The 19,800-nt window shown below is 50.8% G+C and overlaps 1 long non-coding RNA gene and 1 pseudogene across 1 annotated transcript; both read left to right on the top strand.

The window, feature by feature from the left end:
- Positions 1–3,723: 3,723 nt before the first annotated feature.
- On the top strand, positions 3,724–8,393 carry LOC144382048 (thyroid receptor-interacting protein 11 pseudogene; annotated as a pseudogene).
- Positions 8,394–12,529: 4,136 nt separating this feature from the next.
- On the top strand, positions 12,530–13,613 carry LOC144382276 (uncharacterized). The gene is made up of 3 exons (XR_013448869.1): positions 12,530–12,689; positions 12,878–12,951; positions 13,349–13,613. It is a non-coding gene; the product is annotated as an uncharacterized LOC144382276 (long non-coding RNA).
- Positions 13,614–19,800: the final 6,187 nt, after the last annotated feature.

Genomic DNA, 19,800 nt, shown 5'->3' with positions numbered 1-19,800 from the left:
ACCCCCCACGACTCCAGCAACCCTCAGTTTGTTTCCTGAGATGAAGAATTCTTCATATCAGTGAGGTCATATGATACATGTCTTTCTCTGATTGACTTATTTCGCTCAGCATAACACCCTCCAGTTCCATCCATGTCTGATAACGATGATTTTATTGTCATCATGACAGCATCCTCGGTACGGTTTGGGGATGTGCAAGGCTGGGTGATGGTGATATGAAACAAAGGCCTTTTGTAGCTATTCCCTGATTTGGTCCCTCACCTGCTCTGTTAGGGGGCAAGAACAGGTGTATGTAACTACGCTCATTCACAGGAAAGGCGATGGGTCTGGTTAGTGGCAGAACCAGGACAATATGGACTGCAGCTCCTGCAAGTCCGGGTTCCTTCCCTGTTCTCTACACAGGGCCTTGTGCTTGTTCAGGGGGTTCTTTGCGGTCTGTCGATTCACGGTGTGTCTGTACCTCAGGCCCCACGTCTGTGTCCCGTGTCATAAGTCATAAAGGCACAGCCACGGCGCTTACTAGGGCAGGTCCTGCTGGGAGAGTCTCTCGTGTATTTATTTCCTCAGGAATCCTCACAACCCCGTGAGGTGCTGTCCCTTTCTCTACTGTGCAGACGAGGAACGCTTGGCCCGGGGAGGTTAGTGACTTCCAGCGCCTCACAGCAGACACGTGGTGGAGCTGGGATCGGAAGCCCATTCCCCGGCTCCAGAGTGCCGGCCCTTTCCCCCCACCGTGCTCTCCTCTCACAGAAAAAGTAGTAGTACCACAAGACAGTGCTCGCCCTCACCATGCGGGGTGCTTTGTGATATTTGCTCTTGTATCCTATTTGATCCCCTAAATGCTGGCCCCACTCCACCCCCCCCCACATTGGTTTCCTGACCCTCCCTAATCTGTCTCAGTCTGGGTTTTGGAAAACTCTGTTAGGTCCTACTTCCCCAGCACCTCTCAGTGCTTCCCCACGTCCATCCCAGTGGCGGCTCCCCCAGTTCAGACTCCCCATGACTTCTTCCCTGGACCTTCTTCCTGGATGGCTGTGAGATCCTCCTAACTTTTGTCCTCCATCCGTTCTCCATGCAGAGACCAAAGTCACCTCAAAATACATTTCTGACCATAGTGTTCCTAATTTAAGGCGCTAAGTACACCTTTGCTGTTTGGGGCCTAGTGTTCAGTCCATGAAGATGGTCGGTCAATGTATGAGGGAATACAGAATTAGAAAACTTATTGTGTGTTCGTCCTCAGGATGAAGATCTTCTCCCAAGTAAGTATTCTGAGGTCGACTTTCCAATGATAGTCACGAGAAAGCTGCACAGCACCACGGAACCTCACTGTGGGGTTGCTCACAAGGTCCTCGATCTTGGGACGAGAACGTGGCCTCGCAATGCTCTATGAATGGATAACACACAGGATGGACGTGCCATTCACACACGTGCTTTGGTCAAACTAAACCCCCCTTTTGACTCCACTATTGGGGGAAAAAAGAAGCAAAAGCTGTGGAAAACTCACACTTTCCTATTTCTCCCAGCATAAACAGTAGGTCCAGTACAGCCAACTGCCCCAAAGACGTTGAAAGATGTGCCCCCGATAACGGGGCACATGACAGTCACCTGCAGGAGCTCTCAACACCACCAACGGTTCCTGTTGCAACAGCCTGATGCTCCACAAATTCCGGTCTGTTCTGTCATTTCATAATGGATCATGTTTCCTGTCAAGCATTAAAGCAGTCCCAAAGAAACCTGGAGAAGAATCGGCTTCCAAATCCAAAGGGAGAAAGGCTTTTTAAAAAGCTCTTCAAAATTAAACTAAAAGTCGTCCCAAGGCGTTTCCACAGTTCTTTCCTCCCAGTTCCCAATTTCTCAATGTCAGGATCTTGGGCAGTCTGGTCATAGGGGCCCGGGTCTGGAGACAGCGGCACCTGTAGAGTCCCTGGATGGACGCCCGAACGTCCTGGGCGGATCCCAGGGGCTCTGATGGCCCCTTCCTTATTTAGTGCCGTCAGGCACTGGGAGGTGGAGGGTCTGCAGCGGCGGGGCGACCGGGAACGCCTGAGATCATCGCCCGCAGAGCACAGCGTCCGCTCGGCCTGGGGCTCACTGGTTAGCGGAGTTTTCACCCAGGGCAAACCCCGGGGGAGGGCAGGGGAAGGCTCGGGTGCAGTCCGCCCAGGGCGATGCTGGGTGGGGCCTGGACAGAGGGCGACGGGGACGGCCGACCCACCCCGCTGCTCCCCGGGGGCTCTGGCAGCGGCACCGAGCCGGGCTCCAGGTCTTGGCGTGGCGCAGCCCCAGGCCCGGACCCCGAGGCCTGATGTGGGGCGGCGGCAAGGGACCAGAGCTCGCGACCAGGAGAGCAGCCGGCCCTCCCGCGCCCGAGCCTGGTACGGGCTCCTGCCGACCTGGACCGATGCACTCGCCTGCCCACGGTCTGGTGGGTCAGCTGCTTCATGCAGCTGCATTGCTTCTTCCTGGCGGCCGCGGCGGCCGGCACGGCCAGGGCCGGGCAGCTCGAGGAATCGCCCGGGGGGAGGGGGGCCGACATCGCTTCATGTCCACCCGAGGCGGCAGTGGAGGCGGCTCTGGGGCCGGCGCCCCGCCCTCGCCGCCTCTCATCCAGCGGCGCGGCGGGTCGGGGCCTTGGGAGGCCAGACCCGGGACGCGGTACCCAGCCCCTCCTCCACCCATGGCGGGAACCCCGGGGCCGCCCTGTGCAGGGCCCGGAGGCCCCCTATCCCGCACCGCCACCACCGCCGCCCGCGACCCCCTGCCGGGTCAAGCCGCACACCTCCGCGAGGCAGCGGATGCGCCCAGCGCACGGAGCCTGCAGTGAACCGCCAAACCCCGGTGTGGGACGCACTGTCCGCGTAGAGCTGGCAGGGCACAGAGGGACAGAACACTCTGGAGCCTCTGGAGGCTGGAAATGCCCAAAGTCTCCTTGAGGGCCGTGCCTCTGCGCAGGTGTAGATATCTGTCAAATGCACCTGCGATCTGCTCTCCTAGGTGAATGGATGCGTGTGCCTGTGTACTAGTCACCTCGATTAAGAAGATACTGTTGAGGGGCGCCTGGGTGGCTCAGTTGGTTAAGCGACTGCCTTCGGCTCAGGTCATGATCCTGGAGTCCCGGGATCGAGTCCCGCATCGGGCTCCCTGCTCGGCAGGGAGTCTGCTTCTCCCTCTGACCCTCCCCCTTCTCATGCTCTCTGTCTCTCGTTCTCTCTCTCTCAAATAAATAAATAAAATCTTTAAAAAAAAAATAAAAAAAAATAAAAAAAAAAAAAAAGAAGATACTGTTGTGTGGAAAGCACAAGCCGCAGGAGTTGTGTACCGAGATACCACTTAGGGGGAAAGTCCAGGGCCACATGCATTTTCTGTGGGCAGGCACCTGGGGGCAGTCAGGCAGGAGCACTCACTAGGGGCCCACCCAGGACAGCCAGGAAGCAGGGGCAGAAGGGGCAGGGGCCCAGCCCTGCATGGGAAGTCGTGGGGCTGAGCGGCTGGGACCGGGACCAGTGGCCAGAGTCGGCCCTGGGAAGGCCTCGGCCTTTCCTAGCAACGTGGCCTGCGCAGGGGAGGCGGGTGCCGGGCCCACGCAGGCGTTGCCTAGAAACGCCTATTGTCTTCTGATTCTTAGCCTGGCGCAAGCAGGGGTTCTGGGACACTTGGCGGGGTAGTCCGACTGCGCTGGACGCTTTTCCACAGCGGACCAGGACAGTTATATGACCCGCGGAGATGTGCTCCTGGGTTGGTGGCCTGGGCTCTGGCCTAGGCCATTCCCAGGGGGGAGTGGATGGCCGTGAGACTTCCTTGACCGGCTACAACTCGGATCTCACGATGGACTTTGCTGATGTCATATCATCTCAGACAGAAATCAACAGACTCCTCAACGAGATCAAAACACTGGAGGCTGATCTTACACTTTGGAAACGTTTGTCCAAGGGATCAAATAGCTCAGACTCCAATGCCATCTGGAAACTGAAGAGCACCATCAGGGACCTAGAAGAGAGGCGCATGAGGGAGATGGAGGAACATCAACTCGGAGTTGCGATACTGCACAGTGTCCATCAAGAAAAACTGGCCGACATCATTGACAGGCACCGCAAACAACTCCTCGAGTATGAAAAACGGATAGAAGACCTGCAACATCAAGAGTCTGCCGGTCATGGGAAAGATGACTTACTTCAAGAAAGGGAAACTGAGCTTCGAAGGTTGAAGCAACAGCTTGCAGAAATGGAGCGGCTGAATGACAGTTTAAACAACGTTGCTTCTGATCTCAGAGCAGAAAACCAAAAGTTGGTTTTGGCGCTCCAGGATGTAAGACATCAGCTGGAAGAATCGATTCTCCGGAACAACGAGGATTCTCTGGAAAACAACACTGCTGTGAGGGCTTTAAAAATAGAAAAAGGACGGTTAATAGCAAAATTGGCTCGGGCGGAAAAGAAGCTGTTGGAGGAAACAAACAAGTGTGAGCAAACTATCAAAGAATTGTCCCCTTTAGAGCATGTGCATTTCATTCAACACAGTCAAGAGAAAGACCTGGAAATAGTACACCTCAAAAAGAGGATCGAGCAGATGGACGCTGACCGTAAAGAAACGAAGGAAATGCTGTCCTCTGCTCTGGAGGAGCAGAAGCAATTGACACAACTCATTAAAGAGAAAGAGATGTATATTGAAGAACTTACAGGAAGTCCAGAGCTTCAGGAGGAATTCGGCCAGTCTACCCAAACCTTCAGAAGCAGTGACATTTTCCAGCCATCCGTGGAGGACAAAGACAGGTGTCTCCCATCCGTGACAGGCAAAAATCATCATGTGAGAGAAGAACTGGAGAGCCTAAGACAACAGAGTCGCTCTGTTCCTGCGGTCGACCCTAAAATCCTAGACGAGATCATAGAACTAGAGTGTGAGGTGTTTCAACTGCAGGAGTTAAAGGATGATCTCGAGGAGGAAATCAGAGAGCAACAGAAGATCATTCACAACCAGCAGCAGGGGAAGATAGGACTGCTTCATTCTTTACAAGAGCAGAAGCAGAAAGTGGAGCATCTCCAATACCGGCAGGAGCAGATGAATACTGAACACGCTCAGCTCCTTTCAGCGAAAGACGAGGAGATTCAGCATTTGCAGGACACGATAGAACAAATGAAAGCCCGGTTGCCTGACAAAAGCCAGCACATTCCAACAGAAGACTGTGATGATGTGGAAGTCACAACCAGTCAGCCTCTTCCTAGAGAAAACGGAAGCGAAAAGCTTGATTCACGTGAAGCCGAAACTCAAAGATCAGTCCTAGGAATCAAAGAACACGAACTGGAGATGAAGCTTCTAACTGAACAGAACATCCGACTGACGGAACAGATCGATCGGCTCTCCAAAGAGGAGATTGGTAAACTAACTCAGATTATCCAGCAGAAAGACTTGGAGATTCAGGGTCTTTCCAGCAGGATCTCTGCGGCTTCTCACAGCCAGAACGGGGACGTGGAGCGACTTCAGCGGCAATTGCAAGAGCATGCTTGGAAAAGCGAACAGGTCTTGGCTGTCTTAAATGAGAAAACGAGGGAGAACAGCAATCTGAAGACAGAGTATGACAAAATGGCAGATAGAATGGCTGCCACAGAAGCAGAGCTCCGGCGGATGCAAGAGGAAAATCAAAAACTGTCCACTAGAATTGACAGTAGTGGTCAGGAGCTGTTTAGAGAAACGATTCAGAATTTATCACACATTGTTCGAGAGAAAGACCTCGAAGTGGATGCGTTAAGTCAGAAATGTCAGACTTTATTGACACTCCTGCAACCATCCAGCACTGGTAATGAGGTTCGAGGCGTTAATACGGATCAGTTCAAGCAGCTTCTACAGGAACGGGACACATTAAAACAGCGAGTGAAGATCATGGAAGAGTGGAAACAGCAGGTGATGACCACAGTCCAAAATATGAAGCGTGAGTCACCCCAGCTTCAGAGAGCTCTGGCACAACTCCAGGCGCGGGCTTTCGCCAGCAGCGAAAAGGATTCTGAACTAGAGACGACCTCTAGTGACCTGATCCAAACGTACAAAGGCAATGAAATAAAGTTACAACATTTAGAGAAGGAACTGGCACAAATTCAGCTCAGCATCGGGGAGCTTTGCAATGCCAAGGATCTCCTTCTAGGGAAACTGGACGTGATTTTCCTCCAGCCCTCCCCCGACTCCTCAGAGTCAGCAGACTCTCTGGAGGCCATGAAATCTGACAGAGTGAGTGAGGCTTCTCACTTGCTCCAAGCAGAGGTAGAAGAGCTGAGAAAATCCATGCAAGAAAAAGATACAATGATTCGAGCCCTCCAGGAAGATAAGCAGAGATGGATTGATTCAGTGGCTGCCACGTGGGAAGGAGAAGGCCAAGAACAGGAACACAGGGATTCTGACATCGAGCAGCTGAAGGAGAAACAGGCCGTTCTACAAAACTTCATTCAGGATCAGGAGCTCCGAATCCAAGCGAAAAGTGAGGACTTGCTTTCTTTACAGGAGAACTTCCGTAGCCAAGTGAGTGAAAATGAACTTTTGAGGCAGACGGTCACCAATCTGAAGGAGAGAATAGCAGAGTTGGAAATGGATGTGTGTCAACTGAAAGAGGAAAATGCAAAAGTCGAGGAAAACTCTAGAGAAAAGGAAGTGGGAAATGAGGCATTGCAAGAGACAGATAGGCTGCTTTCAGTGATGCGGAGAGAGGAGGAATCCCAGGGTGCTGCGATGAAAGAGAAGGCACTTGCTTTGGAGCAACTATTGCAAGAGAAAGAAGAGCACGAGACCGGGGTATTGAACCGGCTGGTCAGTGCAGTTACATCCATGCAGGGAAAGACAGTTCTGTGCCAACAGGGGAGAGATGAAGTCCTGTTGGCCCTGAAACAGAAACAAACGGAAACCTGTGCCCTCCAGAAGGAGGTTCACCATTTACGTGAGAGCGAATTACGCCTAACCCAGGAGCTGGAGAGACGGCGACACCTCGCTCTAGAAGCCGAAGACGCTCATCGCCGGGAAGCTCTGGCCTCAGAAGACAAAGTGGCTCAACTCAGGAAGGAAGTGACGGTCTTGCAGGGAAAACTCGTTTTGTCTTCCACTGCCATGGAAAATGCCAGCCGAGGAGCCAGTGTGCAGGTAGAGTCGCTGCAGGAGCAGCTGCACGTGGTGACCCAGCAGAGAGAGGACACCGCGCTGCAGCTTCCTGCCTCCCAGGAAGAAGGAAAGCGGTATGGTCACATCCTAGCTGACCTCAAGTTGGAGCTCGCCGAATGGATGGAAAAGGCAGACAGCCTAGAAGGAAAACTGAAGTCATTGCAGGGACGATTACATAAAACAAATGCTGACTTGGAGCTGAAGGAAGACCAACTCCAAGAATTCCAGAAACAGAATGAGGTCCAGCAGGAAATCCTGGAGGACACACAGAAGAAACTGATGAACTTAGTCAGTAAGTCCGAAGGAATGGTGGACAAAAGCCTACTAAGGAGCCTCTTCCTGGGATCTTTCCAAGCACCTGATGCTGAACGGCAGGAAGCCTTAAGGTTGATGGGAAGCATGCTGGGGATCCGAGAAGACCAGATGCGGCAGCTGTTCAATGAAGGGCCAGGTGGTGTTACCAGCTGGATGACTCGGGGGCCTGGATCCAAAAGCGCCCCCAACACACGTGTGAAGCCAAATCACCGACCTATGGCCAAGAATTCTTTTTCAGGACTTTTCGTCCAGTTTCTAGAAGCGGAATCTCATTCAGCTTTGCCACCACCAAAGCCCTCTGCTCATGACGCGAAGCCCCCAGATTCCGGAGGAAGGGGAAAACTGGCTATGAAACAGGGCCCACCACGTCTGAACGCTACCCTAGGATCCACATCCCGGACAAAAGATGCGAAGCCCCGCACCACAACTGTGTCTCTTATTACCCCACCTGGACCGGAAACGGATGGATCGGAGCACCTTCTTCTAAATGCCGTCACTGATGCTTTGCCCACGTACACACCCCAAATACTGTCACCTGCCAAGAAGGTTGGAATGGCGGCCAAAGGCCTCTCAAAGGAATAGAGGATTCTCAAGCCAGAGATGAGACAGCGCTCGAAAGACCCCAAGTCGCTCTGTGTGTTTACCTTATCCCAAAATGTCCTTTTGCAAAACGTAATATTTTTGCAGTCTTGCTTTCAGCTTAATAAAAATATTCTTTTATGAGTTAACAAAAACAGGCATCTTTTCATGACTGCAGAGGTATTCACCAAACTGAAAATGGTGGTTATTTCTTATGAGAGTAGACACTGGTGGGGTTGGGGGCTGTGGTCAATGGTACTTCCAGTATTGTTTGTAATGCTTTGATGTTTTCATAAGGAGCACCTATCTACATATACCTTTGGTAAGGAAAACATCAACTTGTTTTAATGTTCCAAACTTATCAAATACACGAGCACATCCGCTTTGTTTGAGAAACTAGGTGTATAGCATGAAAGTTTAAGATGAATACATTTTTTTTAAAAATGCAAGTTTGATTTTCCCATCTATGTCCCATTTCTCTTTCTCCGTTTTTATTTTTAATTGTTTTTTCCATTTCACTTTATGTTGCCTGGGAATCTACTTCATGGGTAACCTGATTTATCTCAGGCCTTTAGAAATATATGTATATTTGTCTATTTGGGCGTATAGTATTCTATGACTTGCTTTTTAAAAAAAAAAATCACTCTGCCTTGGAGATCTTTACAAATGTGAATGAATTCCAATTCATTCTTTAAAAGGAAATGCAGGCATTTATGGATATACCCTAAATTACTTAACTAGCTCCTATTGATCAGTATTTAATCGGTTTTTACTTCAACTGTCCATGGTCAACTCCCTTCTTCATTTCCTCAAAAGCCACTGCAAATCTTCATTTGCAGTTCCAGGCTAATTACTCCACTATACTCTGGAAACCATCCATTCAGACTTCTTTTCTTCTTCTTCTTCTTTTTTTTTTTTTTTTTTTAAAGATTTTATTTATTTATTTGACAGAGAGAGCAGGAGAGCACAGGCAGGGCGGGTGGCAGAGGGCGAAGGAGAAGCAGGCCCCTTGCTGAGCAGGGAGCCTGATGTGGTGCTTGATTCCCGGGTCACCGAGATCATGACCTGAACCAAAGGCAGACGCTAAACTGACTGAGCCACCCAAGCGCCTCCCATTCAGACTTCTTTAAAGATCTCATTCCATTAATTTTCCATTCTGCTGTATCTTCCGCCTGCCAAATATCTTAACTCCTTCCCTCCCTTTCTGTTGCCAGTGCTCTGGTTCACCCATTCCTGTCTCTTGCACAGACTAGTGCAGTAGACTGCCTACTGATCTTGCTGGTTCCACTCTCGGCCTCCTTTGAATCCATTCTCCATGCTGCTGTCAGGGCGAACTGAGATGAAAATCTGATGTGACTTCCCTGCTGTCATTATTTGTGGGTTCCCTCATTGCTTGGAGTTCGACCTTTAAGAGACCATCCAAGCCCTTGCTTTTGCAGCCTTCCCTCCTGCTCATCATTCACATACAGGCCGCCCTTTAGCCCCAGGGAATTCTTACAAGCCCCAAATAGATTATTATCCAAATAACTTCAAGTGCATGAGCCTCATCATTGTGCCTTGACAAAGGTACAAAGCAGAAGGATTTCATTTTTCTCCTCTTCACCCATTGGTAAAGGGAGTGATTCCCACCCTAAAGTTATGGGATGTCCAGATGCTGAACAGATGAGCTCGACAGTAATTTATTACCCATGTATACTCCTGGCGCACACCGTGCAGGGCCACAAGGGGGTTTTACCTGGGAGCAGAATGAAGAAGGGCTTTGGGGCGGGGGCAGACCTTGTAGTAACAGGAGAGTGACGGTGAGCCCTTCTTCCTGCAGGAGGGCATGACTGGCTTGCTGGATAATTCCACACGCTGTCAGGGAAATGGACCTTACTCCTTGGGGAGAAACTGTGCCTGGTCCCTGGGATAAAGAAGGTCGTTTGGCCAGGAGACCTGATCTGTGGGAGCAGAGGGGGAAGGGAACTTTGAGTGAGGCCGAGGCCATTGGAGGCCCTCTGATGTTCCCTGCTACCAAGACAACACTGCCTATTGAATCTTAATCTCAGGCTTTCCATCACAGTGGACTCTGATATCTAGACATCAATTTCAACCTGGGACTGAGACTTTTAAGGATTAGGACAGGTGCTTCTCTAGGAAGTGAAATTGTCACGTGACCAAGAGGGGGAGTTGGTCTTCAAAACCAAAATGTATCAACTGTCATTGATGGTCACTCAGTTGATCCCAAGGGAATCCTGAGGTAGCCAAGGGGTAGAAGGAAAGGCTGACGTCCTCCAGCACCATGGAATCTGGCAATGGACTGTGGATAGAAGCAGCCACCCCCACCTGCAGGTTGGATATGCAGACTTTGGCTTCAGCCTGTAGCAAGAAGGCCTTGGTAACTACATTGAGCTGGTGGGGGTATCATGACCCGAGGAACAGCAGACAGCAGGACATGAAGGCTCAGAGTCTGTGAGAGACTCCGTTTCCAGGAGAGCCCAGTGCATGGCCAGCAATTGCTTCTTTCCTGGTCTATAACCCAGGGCCAAGGAGGGCCATTACTTGCATTGGGAGTCCATGGACAATTCCAGGGACTCCAGGAACCTGGAGAGGTAGTTGCTAAAGCCTTTTTACTTGGAGCACTAACGGGTGATTTTTTCTTTTTTAAGATTTTATTTATGTATTTGAGAGACAGTTGGAGCTGGAGGAGGAGGTCAAAGGGAGTGGGAGAAGAAGCAGGCTCCCCACTGAACAGGGAGTCCCCTGCCAGGCTGGATCTCAGGACCCTGCGATCATGACCTGAGCCAAAGGCAGACGCTTCACCAACTGAGCCAGCCAGTCGTCCCCTCACAGGTGTTTTGGACAGATCCTAGAGCCTTTTGTTGAGGGGAGCCCCACCCAGCATGGGCTCATTGACAAGTAACAGCCTAAATGGGCTTATGTAAAATTTATAAACAAGGAATATGTTGCCTCCAGAACCAAAAAAAAAATACTGACAGACTTTGAACTTGTACGTCCTTCTTTGTTTCTAAGGATTTTATTTGGTTACTTGAAAGAGCCCGAGAGTGAGAGTACAAGGGGCTGGTAGGGGCAGAGGGAGAGGGAGAAGCAGGCTTCCCAGTGAGCGGGGAGCCTGATGCGGGGCTTGTTCCCAGGACGCTGGGTTCGTGACCTGAGCCGAAGGCAGACGCTTAATGGACTGAGCCACCCAGTCGCCCCTGCACCTGTATGTCCTTAACAAGTGTGTCAAACAGATGTCCTCACGTAGGTAGTCGTAGATGTGATGTCATACCTATGTTCCTGGAGAAAGACGGGTGCAGGAAGATCCTGCCCACAAAGATGCCTGTGATAGCAGAGAGGTTTGGGTGCCCTGTGCTTAACAAGGTAAAATGTGTCCCCTTCAAAGTCAAGGCACATTTGACTGAGAGGATGTTGAAATACGCATGGAACAGAACATACTGACCAAATCTATATTAGCAAAATATTCCCCATCGTTAAATTTGTTGGGCTCCCTTGTGTTTTTTTAAAGATTTTATTTCTTTCTTTTAAAGAGAGAGACACTTAGTGCACGAGCCCAGTGGGGGGGGGGAGGGGGGACGGAAGGGCCGAGTGAGAGAATCCCAAGCTGACTCTACCCTGAGCATGGAGCCTAACATGGAGCTGGATCCTATGACTCTGAGATCATGACCTGAGCAGAAAGCATAGCCCACTGACCCACCCAGGTGCCCCTAGGGGTCTCAAGGTTTTAAGGGGACCAGGATTTATTTTAATCAGGTATGATAAGTCAGGAAGATATAGAAGTAGCTGTCACAATGGAAGAAGTTTTGTAGATTTACAGATCCCAAGAAAGGAGGTTCTGAGAGCCATGGAGGGCCACCTGGGGAAGCACCAGGATTGGTCAGGAGAAAGAGGGAGTGAAGGGAAAATGTGGGCAAGACCCTTTATTGTGGTTTCCATGGGAAGGGACAGGTGAGGCAGGATAAGCACATTTAAGACTGGCTAGTTTGAATAATTTCAGTGGGCTCCAGGGCATAGTGGTGTCTGCAGTAGTCTGTCCCTGCCCTTGGGGTGATCAGGGCAGGGCATAGTGGCCCAGAGCTTCTTAAGAGGAGGTGGTTGGGGGGTAAGGGTTCTGTACTGGTTGGTTTAGATGTGAAAGGTATGCTCACAGGCAAGTTGTTGACTTTTTCTAAGAATTAAGTAAGCCTGCCAGGGACAGTCCCTCCAAAGTCAGCAAGGCCTGATGTCAAAGCATTAAATACAGAAGCTAGAAAATATGGTTATTTTACTAGGTATAACCATAATTGGAGCCCTGGTATTGAGTCCATGAAGGTTACCCAACTGGTACATCTTAGCAGACATTAAAGTTAATTCAGAACCCATGTTTTAGAGGGCCAAAAGCCAATTGACCTCCTTTTATCTTTTGCCATATACATTATCTTAGTAAATTTTGGATTTCTTTTTTTTTTTTTTTTTTTTAAGGTTTATTCCTTCATTTGAGAGAGAGACAGCAAGCCAGTGTGAAAGAGCAGGAACCAGGGGGAGCTGCAGGCAGAGGCAGAGGGAGAAGCCGACTGACTCCCCTCCAAGCAGGGAGCCTCTCATGGGGCTCAATCCCAGGACTCTGGGATCACGGCTGGAGCCGAAGTCAGACGCCTAACCATCCGAACCACCCAGGCGCCCCTGTAAATTTTGGATTTCCAATTGGGCCCAATTGTGAACCTATGTTGAATTAATTTGGGGGGTTCCTCTTCCTGTATCCAGTTTTCTTTCTTCCATTCCTCCTTTTCTTGGGTTTGTTTGGTCCTTGATATATGGTTGGGTTAGGGAGTGTCTTTTTACCCTGTTCATCTTTCTCCGTTTTTTCTTCCAGAGAGTCTCAAATCAGCATCATCAGGGTTGGAGCCTCTGTCGTGGCAATGGTCGTATGGTCTCAAGTCTCCTGGCGTAAGTCAGGGTGTGAATTGATACCCTCACTGTGCCACAGGGGTGCCACGGATGTTTCCCCCATAACCCTGAGGATGGCGATCTTGTGCCAAAGAGGTTTAGGCAGTGGAGTGGTAAGTGAAAGAGCACAGGACCCACAGCGCAGACGTTGATAAAGCCAAACCACCTTCTGCTACAGCCCTACCTTCTCTCAGTGTGGACTGCTTCCCCTCCCCCCTTTTCCCACTCTACAGATTCCCTCAGGAGACTATTTCATTTCTAGCCCCATAAAGTCATGGGTTTTTGTTTCTGTCTCCAGCTATTCAGACATGGTGCACATGTCCTGGGTGTTTATGGGGAAAGGGAGCCGGGTGGGTCGGCCCCACAGATGACTGTCCTCTTCCTGCAGGCATGCCAGTCCATCTCCCCAGTGTTGGAGTCCACAGCCAGGAAGACCATTTTGTCCATGGCCAGAGTGGGAGCCTCAAGCCCCTGGATCCAGAGATGAGTCCCTGGACGCGCTGGGAAGCAACAACACTAAGAGAAAGCAAGTGTGTGGAGGAGGGGTTTTGCACTGGGAGAGAAGTGGAGCACCAAACGGCCGACCCTCCACTTTTGTGTTTCTCATCAGCTCCTGGGCCCTGGGCTGCCATGGATGTGCGCCTCAAAAGCCTGAGGGCTCCGGAGGACACACGGTAACAGGGAGAGGAGCGGCAGCTGGGGAGATGGGCAAGGCCACTCGCGTTGCCTGAACCACAGTGACTCAGGAGAGAGTCTGTTTCTGAAATGTCCCAGAAGTATTCCTATTCTTGCAACAAGTTCTCTAACTATTGCTTCATGTTCTTCAGTGTACTCTAGGTTCCCTAATGTGCTCAGTGATTTCATTCAGTGCATTCCTGCAGTATTGGTCTCTTTTGTTCCTAGCCACTGGGGGAGGACACTTCCAGGAGGCATACAGGACTCCGGGTTTGCCTTCAGTCCAAACAAGTGCCAATAAATATTTTCAGTTGGCTCCTTTCAGACCTAGGGTCCTGGATTAAAACCAACCTATGGTTTGGAATTGTCATCTTGTTTTGGATTCTGTACTTGCTGTCTCTCAATCCTCTGTAGAAACACTGTCTCCAATGAAGTGATGCTGGCTCACTGGTCTCAATCTTGAGCAGATACAGACTTCACATGGGAAGTTCGTGAGAGTTTCTCCCATCTAACCCTCCCTGTTCCTCAAGTGTCACTTGAGTAGTTTCCAACCGCGATGCACATTCCCTCCAACGTGAGACATGCCGATCTGAAAAAGCTTTGCTGGCACTCAAACACAAAACCACTAAATACAAAGAACTTGACTGTTGATCAGGAAGCCTTCTGGGGACACCTGGGCGGCTCAGTCGATTAAGCGTCTGCCTTTGGCTCAGGTCATGGTCCCAGAGTCCTGGGATTGAGTCCCACATTGGGATCCTTGCTCAGCGGGGGCCTGTTTCTCCCTCTGCCTCTCTGTCTCTCTCTCTCTCTCTCATACATACATACAAATAAATAAAATCCTAAAAAGAAAAAGAAATTCTCCCAAGGAAACTTTTTTAAAGTTTTTATGTACAATTAGTCCACATACACTATGATAGTCATTTCAGGTGTACAATCTAGCGCTTCAACACTTCCAGGCAACACCTGGTGCTCATCACAAGTGCATGACCTAAGCCCTATCACCTATTCAACCCATTCCCCCAAACACCTCCCCTCGGTAACAACAGCTTGTTCTCTATACTTAAGAGTGTTTCTTGCTTTGACTCTTTTTTCTTCTCTTTGCTCATTTGTTTTTTTTTTCTTTAGAAACTCCACAGATGAGTAAAATCATACAGTATTTATCTTTCTCTGATGTATTTTGCTCATCAAAGCAAATCTTGATGAGAAGCAGGAAGGGTGTTACACAAATACAATGAATCGTGGAACACTACATCAAAAACTAACGTACTGTATGGCGACTAACATAACATAATAAAATTTTTAAAAAAGCGTCATTTTGAAAACTCATAACGGGAAACGTCACAAAACACAGGCAGGAGGTTTGGGCAGGGGGGGCCCTCACACACTACCCCTCCAGATCCAGTGGGGACCCAACAGGAAGACATGGACTTGACCGCGCACACGGATACGCCACTATTCCAGCTAGCAGAACTCGATTCTCACCTCTCTATGCCCCCCCCACCTCCTCCAACAGGACTCACCCATGAGAAGCTACCACACTTGGAACTACCAGATGCCGCCAATGGACCTTTGGTCCTTAACAGCCTTCCAAATTGCCCCCTTTCCTCCTGAAAACAGTGAGCCTCTCTGATAGTCCCCAGTGTGCCTGAGGTTTCATCACAGCTTCTCTGTCCTACATTCAAGTCTCTTTCCTCCCAAAGAAACCCGACAGTGGCTGATAATTCCCTGAGAGTTTCTCCCTTTAAGGTTACACACTGGACGGGACTTTGTTTTTACCTGGGGCTCTGGTCGGTTCCAGCAGAAATCAGACAGTGGGATCCCAGCTCATTCTTCTAGAAGGTCCTGAGAGTCAGCAGTTAGTGTGTTCACCTCCCAACTAAATGCTGCTCCCCTTCCTCTTCATTGGAGTCAGGGTTTCTCCCCAGAAACCAGCCTGCATCTGTAACAAAACCACCACAGCATCTCTGACGTGGCGTCGCGGGACCCCTCAATCCACGGACCCCTGAGGAAAATACCTCTGGTTCAAATACCCTCAGGGAACATAAGGACCAAACCAGGGGAACAGCCCCCAAAATGCAAGCGACTGTGCTGCTCACCTACCAGCAGGTCCTGGGAAGCCGCCCAGAGCCCCCTCCTCAGCACTCAGCCAACAAGGCTGCTTCTCCGTCGCTCCTCAGGAGGCACCAAGTTGCTGCAAAGGCCCCAGGTTCTCCCCAGGGCGGCGGCAGAACTTGCTGGTAAACGCAGCTCTGGCTCTCGGAGGGCTAGTGGGTCCTCAGGGGGCAGCAGCAACCTCTCCTGCCCTGAGCTACCCTGGCTCGGATAACGCCATGACGTCTTCTGACAGCAGGCAGTTGCTGCGCGCGCGGGGACACCGCCCCCTCCCGGTGGAGGTGCGCGGGCGCCCCCTGCTGGCCGCACTGGGAATCCCTACAATGCTCAAAGCCAGGGCCCCTCAGCTGCAGGCACAGAGCATGCTCAGGTCCAGCCAAGCCATCTCTCTCCATGACAGATCCTGAGGCTCGGCCCCACAACCCCATGCAAAAGGGGGTGTGCCCATCTTCCCAAGTGAAACGGCCTCTGCAAAGCTCAGCCCTAGGAAGGTTGGAGCTTTCGGCTCAGGGAAATCTGATCACCGGCTTTCCCACCTTCTCTGGTCCCAATGCTCAAAGCACCTACATCGACCTCCTCCACCCTGGTCCATGGTCCACTTCCATACACCTAGACCAGCAACCTCTTGTCATCCTTGAAATTCCTCTTCGTCTCTGCTTCTCTCTACCCTGTGTCTCTCTCTTGGTTCCTCTCGCTTTCTAGGACTTGCCCAATCCCCCCACCACTCACTCAGCGTCTCTCTCCCTGACAGTCTCTTTCCCTCTCTCCCCAGGCCCTCGGGCCTTCTGCTCTGTGCAGCCCTGTCCAAGACCACAGGGAACCACCTCTCCTGTCTCCCCCTCTCTCCTGCCATCATTCGGCCCAGACCCTGCTCACAGGGCATGGCAATCCCATTTTCAAAGGCTGCTCAGGCTGACCTTGACCACAGCAGTGCACTTCCCAGCCACTCCTGGGAAGCATGTGGACAGACAGACCTGGACACCTCGGTGGCCCAGCCACGACCCCAAAGCTACTGGGGGATGGCTGCTTCCACAAGCCGGGAAGAAGGAGGGCTTTGCAAGACCCAGGAGTTCTGGTGCAGAATGGATTGGAGTACAGGACCTAAACAGTGACAGAAGCATACACCCAACTCCTCCTGTGTGGTGAGGGAGGAATGGGTCCCCTGTCATTGTCCTCTGCCCTGCCCATCCCTCAACAAGGAAACTGGGGGAGGATTATGGGGCATCGTGGGTCTTACCAAGAAAACTGTCACCATCAGCCCCGCTCAGAGCCCACCTGCTGTTGGGGGGCAGCTGGTGAGGTGAAACCAGTGCACACAATCTGGATTAATGCAGGGCCTCCTCACCGGTCTCCCAGGGCCACTAGGGATGCTTCATTCATTCCTCACCATCACAACAGACCACTGCCTGGGGACAGACACCTGTCCTGCTCATCACCACACACCCCCTAAACGAGCAGGCGCCATGTGCTCGAGAGTATCTAGCACCAGAGTTAATACAACCACCAACAGACTTAAATACATGTTGTGTCCGCCTCCCCAGAAGGATTTCTTACGCCCCTTGCAGTGAAGATACCACAAAGGGGAATCTTGCTACTCTCCTCCATCACCACCATTGCTGCCGGTTTGTTTTCTGTGTGTACGGGCCTCACACTGTGCACTGGAAGGGGAGCGACTGCAGGGCCTCCTGATGGCAGACGCTGACACAGAGACAGAGCCGTGAAAGGTTTATTTGGGGGATCCCAGGAGAGACAGAGCACAGGGGACAGGATGGGCAGGGACAACACTCAGGACATTAGGCTGATCTGACAATTTTCTAAATATATGCACACACAGCCTGGTTGTTACTGCTCAGGGACGTCTTCAAATATCAAATGTACTGTCCTGTAAGGCAGATAGATTTGGGTTAGTACACTGTGACCTTATGTTTTCCTAAATGCATTTGCTTCCTCTGGTATATCTGAGGCCTTGAATGAACACCTGAGTGTGTGGCTGCTTCCGTGAGTCTGTATGTAATAGAAAATAATTGTCTTCACATCTCAGATATAAATCTCTGCATGGACATGTTCTCAGAATGATCTTTTACTTCATTCTCGGCTAGGACCTAAAATTTAATAGAAAAAAAAAGGGGGTCTTTGCCTTATTTTTGAAATGAGGATGCCAATCTCTGGGCTGAGGTGTTATACTCTCAGTGTAATGTTGTGGACTTAAATGAACATCTTTTGATGATCATCTGATGGAGCTATTTTCATGTAAACAGTGAGAAGGGGGAGTGGCCAACAGCCCAGATATTTTGCATATTCTTTCTCTTTTTTTGAGATAGAGAGACAGAGACCAAAAAAGGGCAAATTTGTGCTGGAAAGGCGGCGGGGGGTGGGGAGTGGGGAGGAGAGAAATTCCTAGATAGGCTCCACACTCAACGCCGAGCCTGACTTGGGGCTCGATCACAGAACCCTGAGATCATGACCTGAGCAGAAATCAAGAGTCCGATGCTTAATCGACTGAGCCACCCAGGGGCCCCTGCAGATTCTTTATGTACTTCAACTCCTATTCTTCTAATGACCTCAGAATCCGACAGGCTCCCCTTTCACAGATAACAAAGCTGAGGCTCTGAGTAGGCCCCACGGAGAGCTGGCATTCGGGCAGGAACACAGGTAAATCCGCAGGATACTGTGACCAAAGTTCAGGGAGATGCAAAGTGCAGGCAGAGCGGTGACTCAGAGGCAGAGGCGTAGTGACAGGGATCCAGCGAGGGTGGCTCCTGGTCAATCCTGAATTCCCCACCAAGAGTCTGACTCGGGCTGAAGGCCAAGGCAGCCACTCTGCTGATCTTGGTCCCGTCTTCACTTTTTCTCACTGGGGCCCACAAACTCAGGCAGACAAGAATCCCCAAAGGAACCAAGTTCAATTTCCCAAGTCTCCACCACATTCTTTCACCCAGTTCAGAACCTTCAGAAATTCAGAGGAAACAATCCTTATAGATTAGGAACGAACAGCTTTATGGCAACAATGACGTTCTGATACAAATAACTGCATTATCCACGCCGTGTGACGGACACAGGCAGCAACCCGGTGTGGATCTCACGGTGTCCTCACACTCACTGCTCAAGCTGCTGGCCTGCAGGAACAGCCTCTGCTCTACCCGAGAGAGGCCCATCCACTCCCCTGAGCACCTCCATCCTTCTCATCCACAGCCTCCTGTTTCTAGTGACTCATGGCTCCCTCTCTTGTCCTTCAGATGCATCGCTGGTGCTTCCCTTATACGGAACACAACATCTATGTCGTTTAATGAGTGTGTCCCTCGCTGCTCTCAGACACCTGAAATTCCCTCCTCATCCCTCCCAGAGCACAGAATATGGTCTCTGTACAGTGTGCATGCGCATACCTGCTGTGCCCAGCTTTTGGAGAAGAGCGGCTCTCCTTCACCACAAAGGGCCCTGCCGACCACCTCAGTGTGAGTGAAAGACAAAGTCCATCAAAGGCGTCTCCTGAGCAACCTGAAGAAAGTGATCCTGTCCTTAGCAACATTCACTCTCCCATAACATGAGAGGCCTGCATGCAGGACTGCTCTTCCTTATGGAGGATGCCCCAGCGTCTGCATCTGACCCACGTCAGAGAAAAGACGGAAGACCATCCCACTGGAAGTGACTGAGCAACATTCCAACAAACCGTCTACACCTGCCTCCAGCATCTGCCACTGTTTCTCATTCTCACCTCCCTTACCGGACAAGAGGGTTTCCCACAAGTATCCACTGACTGCCGAGGACAAGGGACAGACCCCTACCCTGATGATTAATCAAGGCACCATAGCCCTGCTTCAGGTGTTTCTATAACTAAGGAAATGAGAGCTCAAACTCAACACGCTGAAAACAAAGTGAGAGGTGTGTTTCATCCCACCCAGAACAACAACTGTGGACTCTGGACGTGCCCGACGGTAAGAAATATATGTCTGCCATTGTGCGATAGAGAGGATTCCTTCCCAACGACGGCACCTCCCCCCCCCCCCCCCCCCCCCCGCTCAGTGTGTGCAAATAGCCAAGCACAACACCTGTATGTCCTGAGAA

The sequence above is a fragment of the Halichoerus grypus genome, chromosome 6, assembly GCF_964656455.1.
Source record: "Halichoerus grypus chromosome 6, mHalGry1.hap1.1, whole genome shotgun sequence".
NCBI classification, from domain to species: domain Eukaryota; kingdom Metazoa; phylum Chordata; class Mammalia; order Carnivora; family Phocidae; genus Halichoerus; species Halichoerus grypus.
Note: the sequence above shows the minus strand (reverse complement) of the source record. Positions and strands in the feature narration are given on the sequence as shown.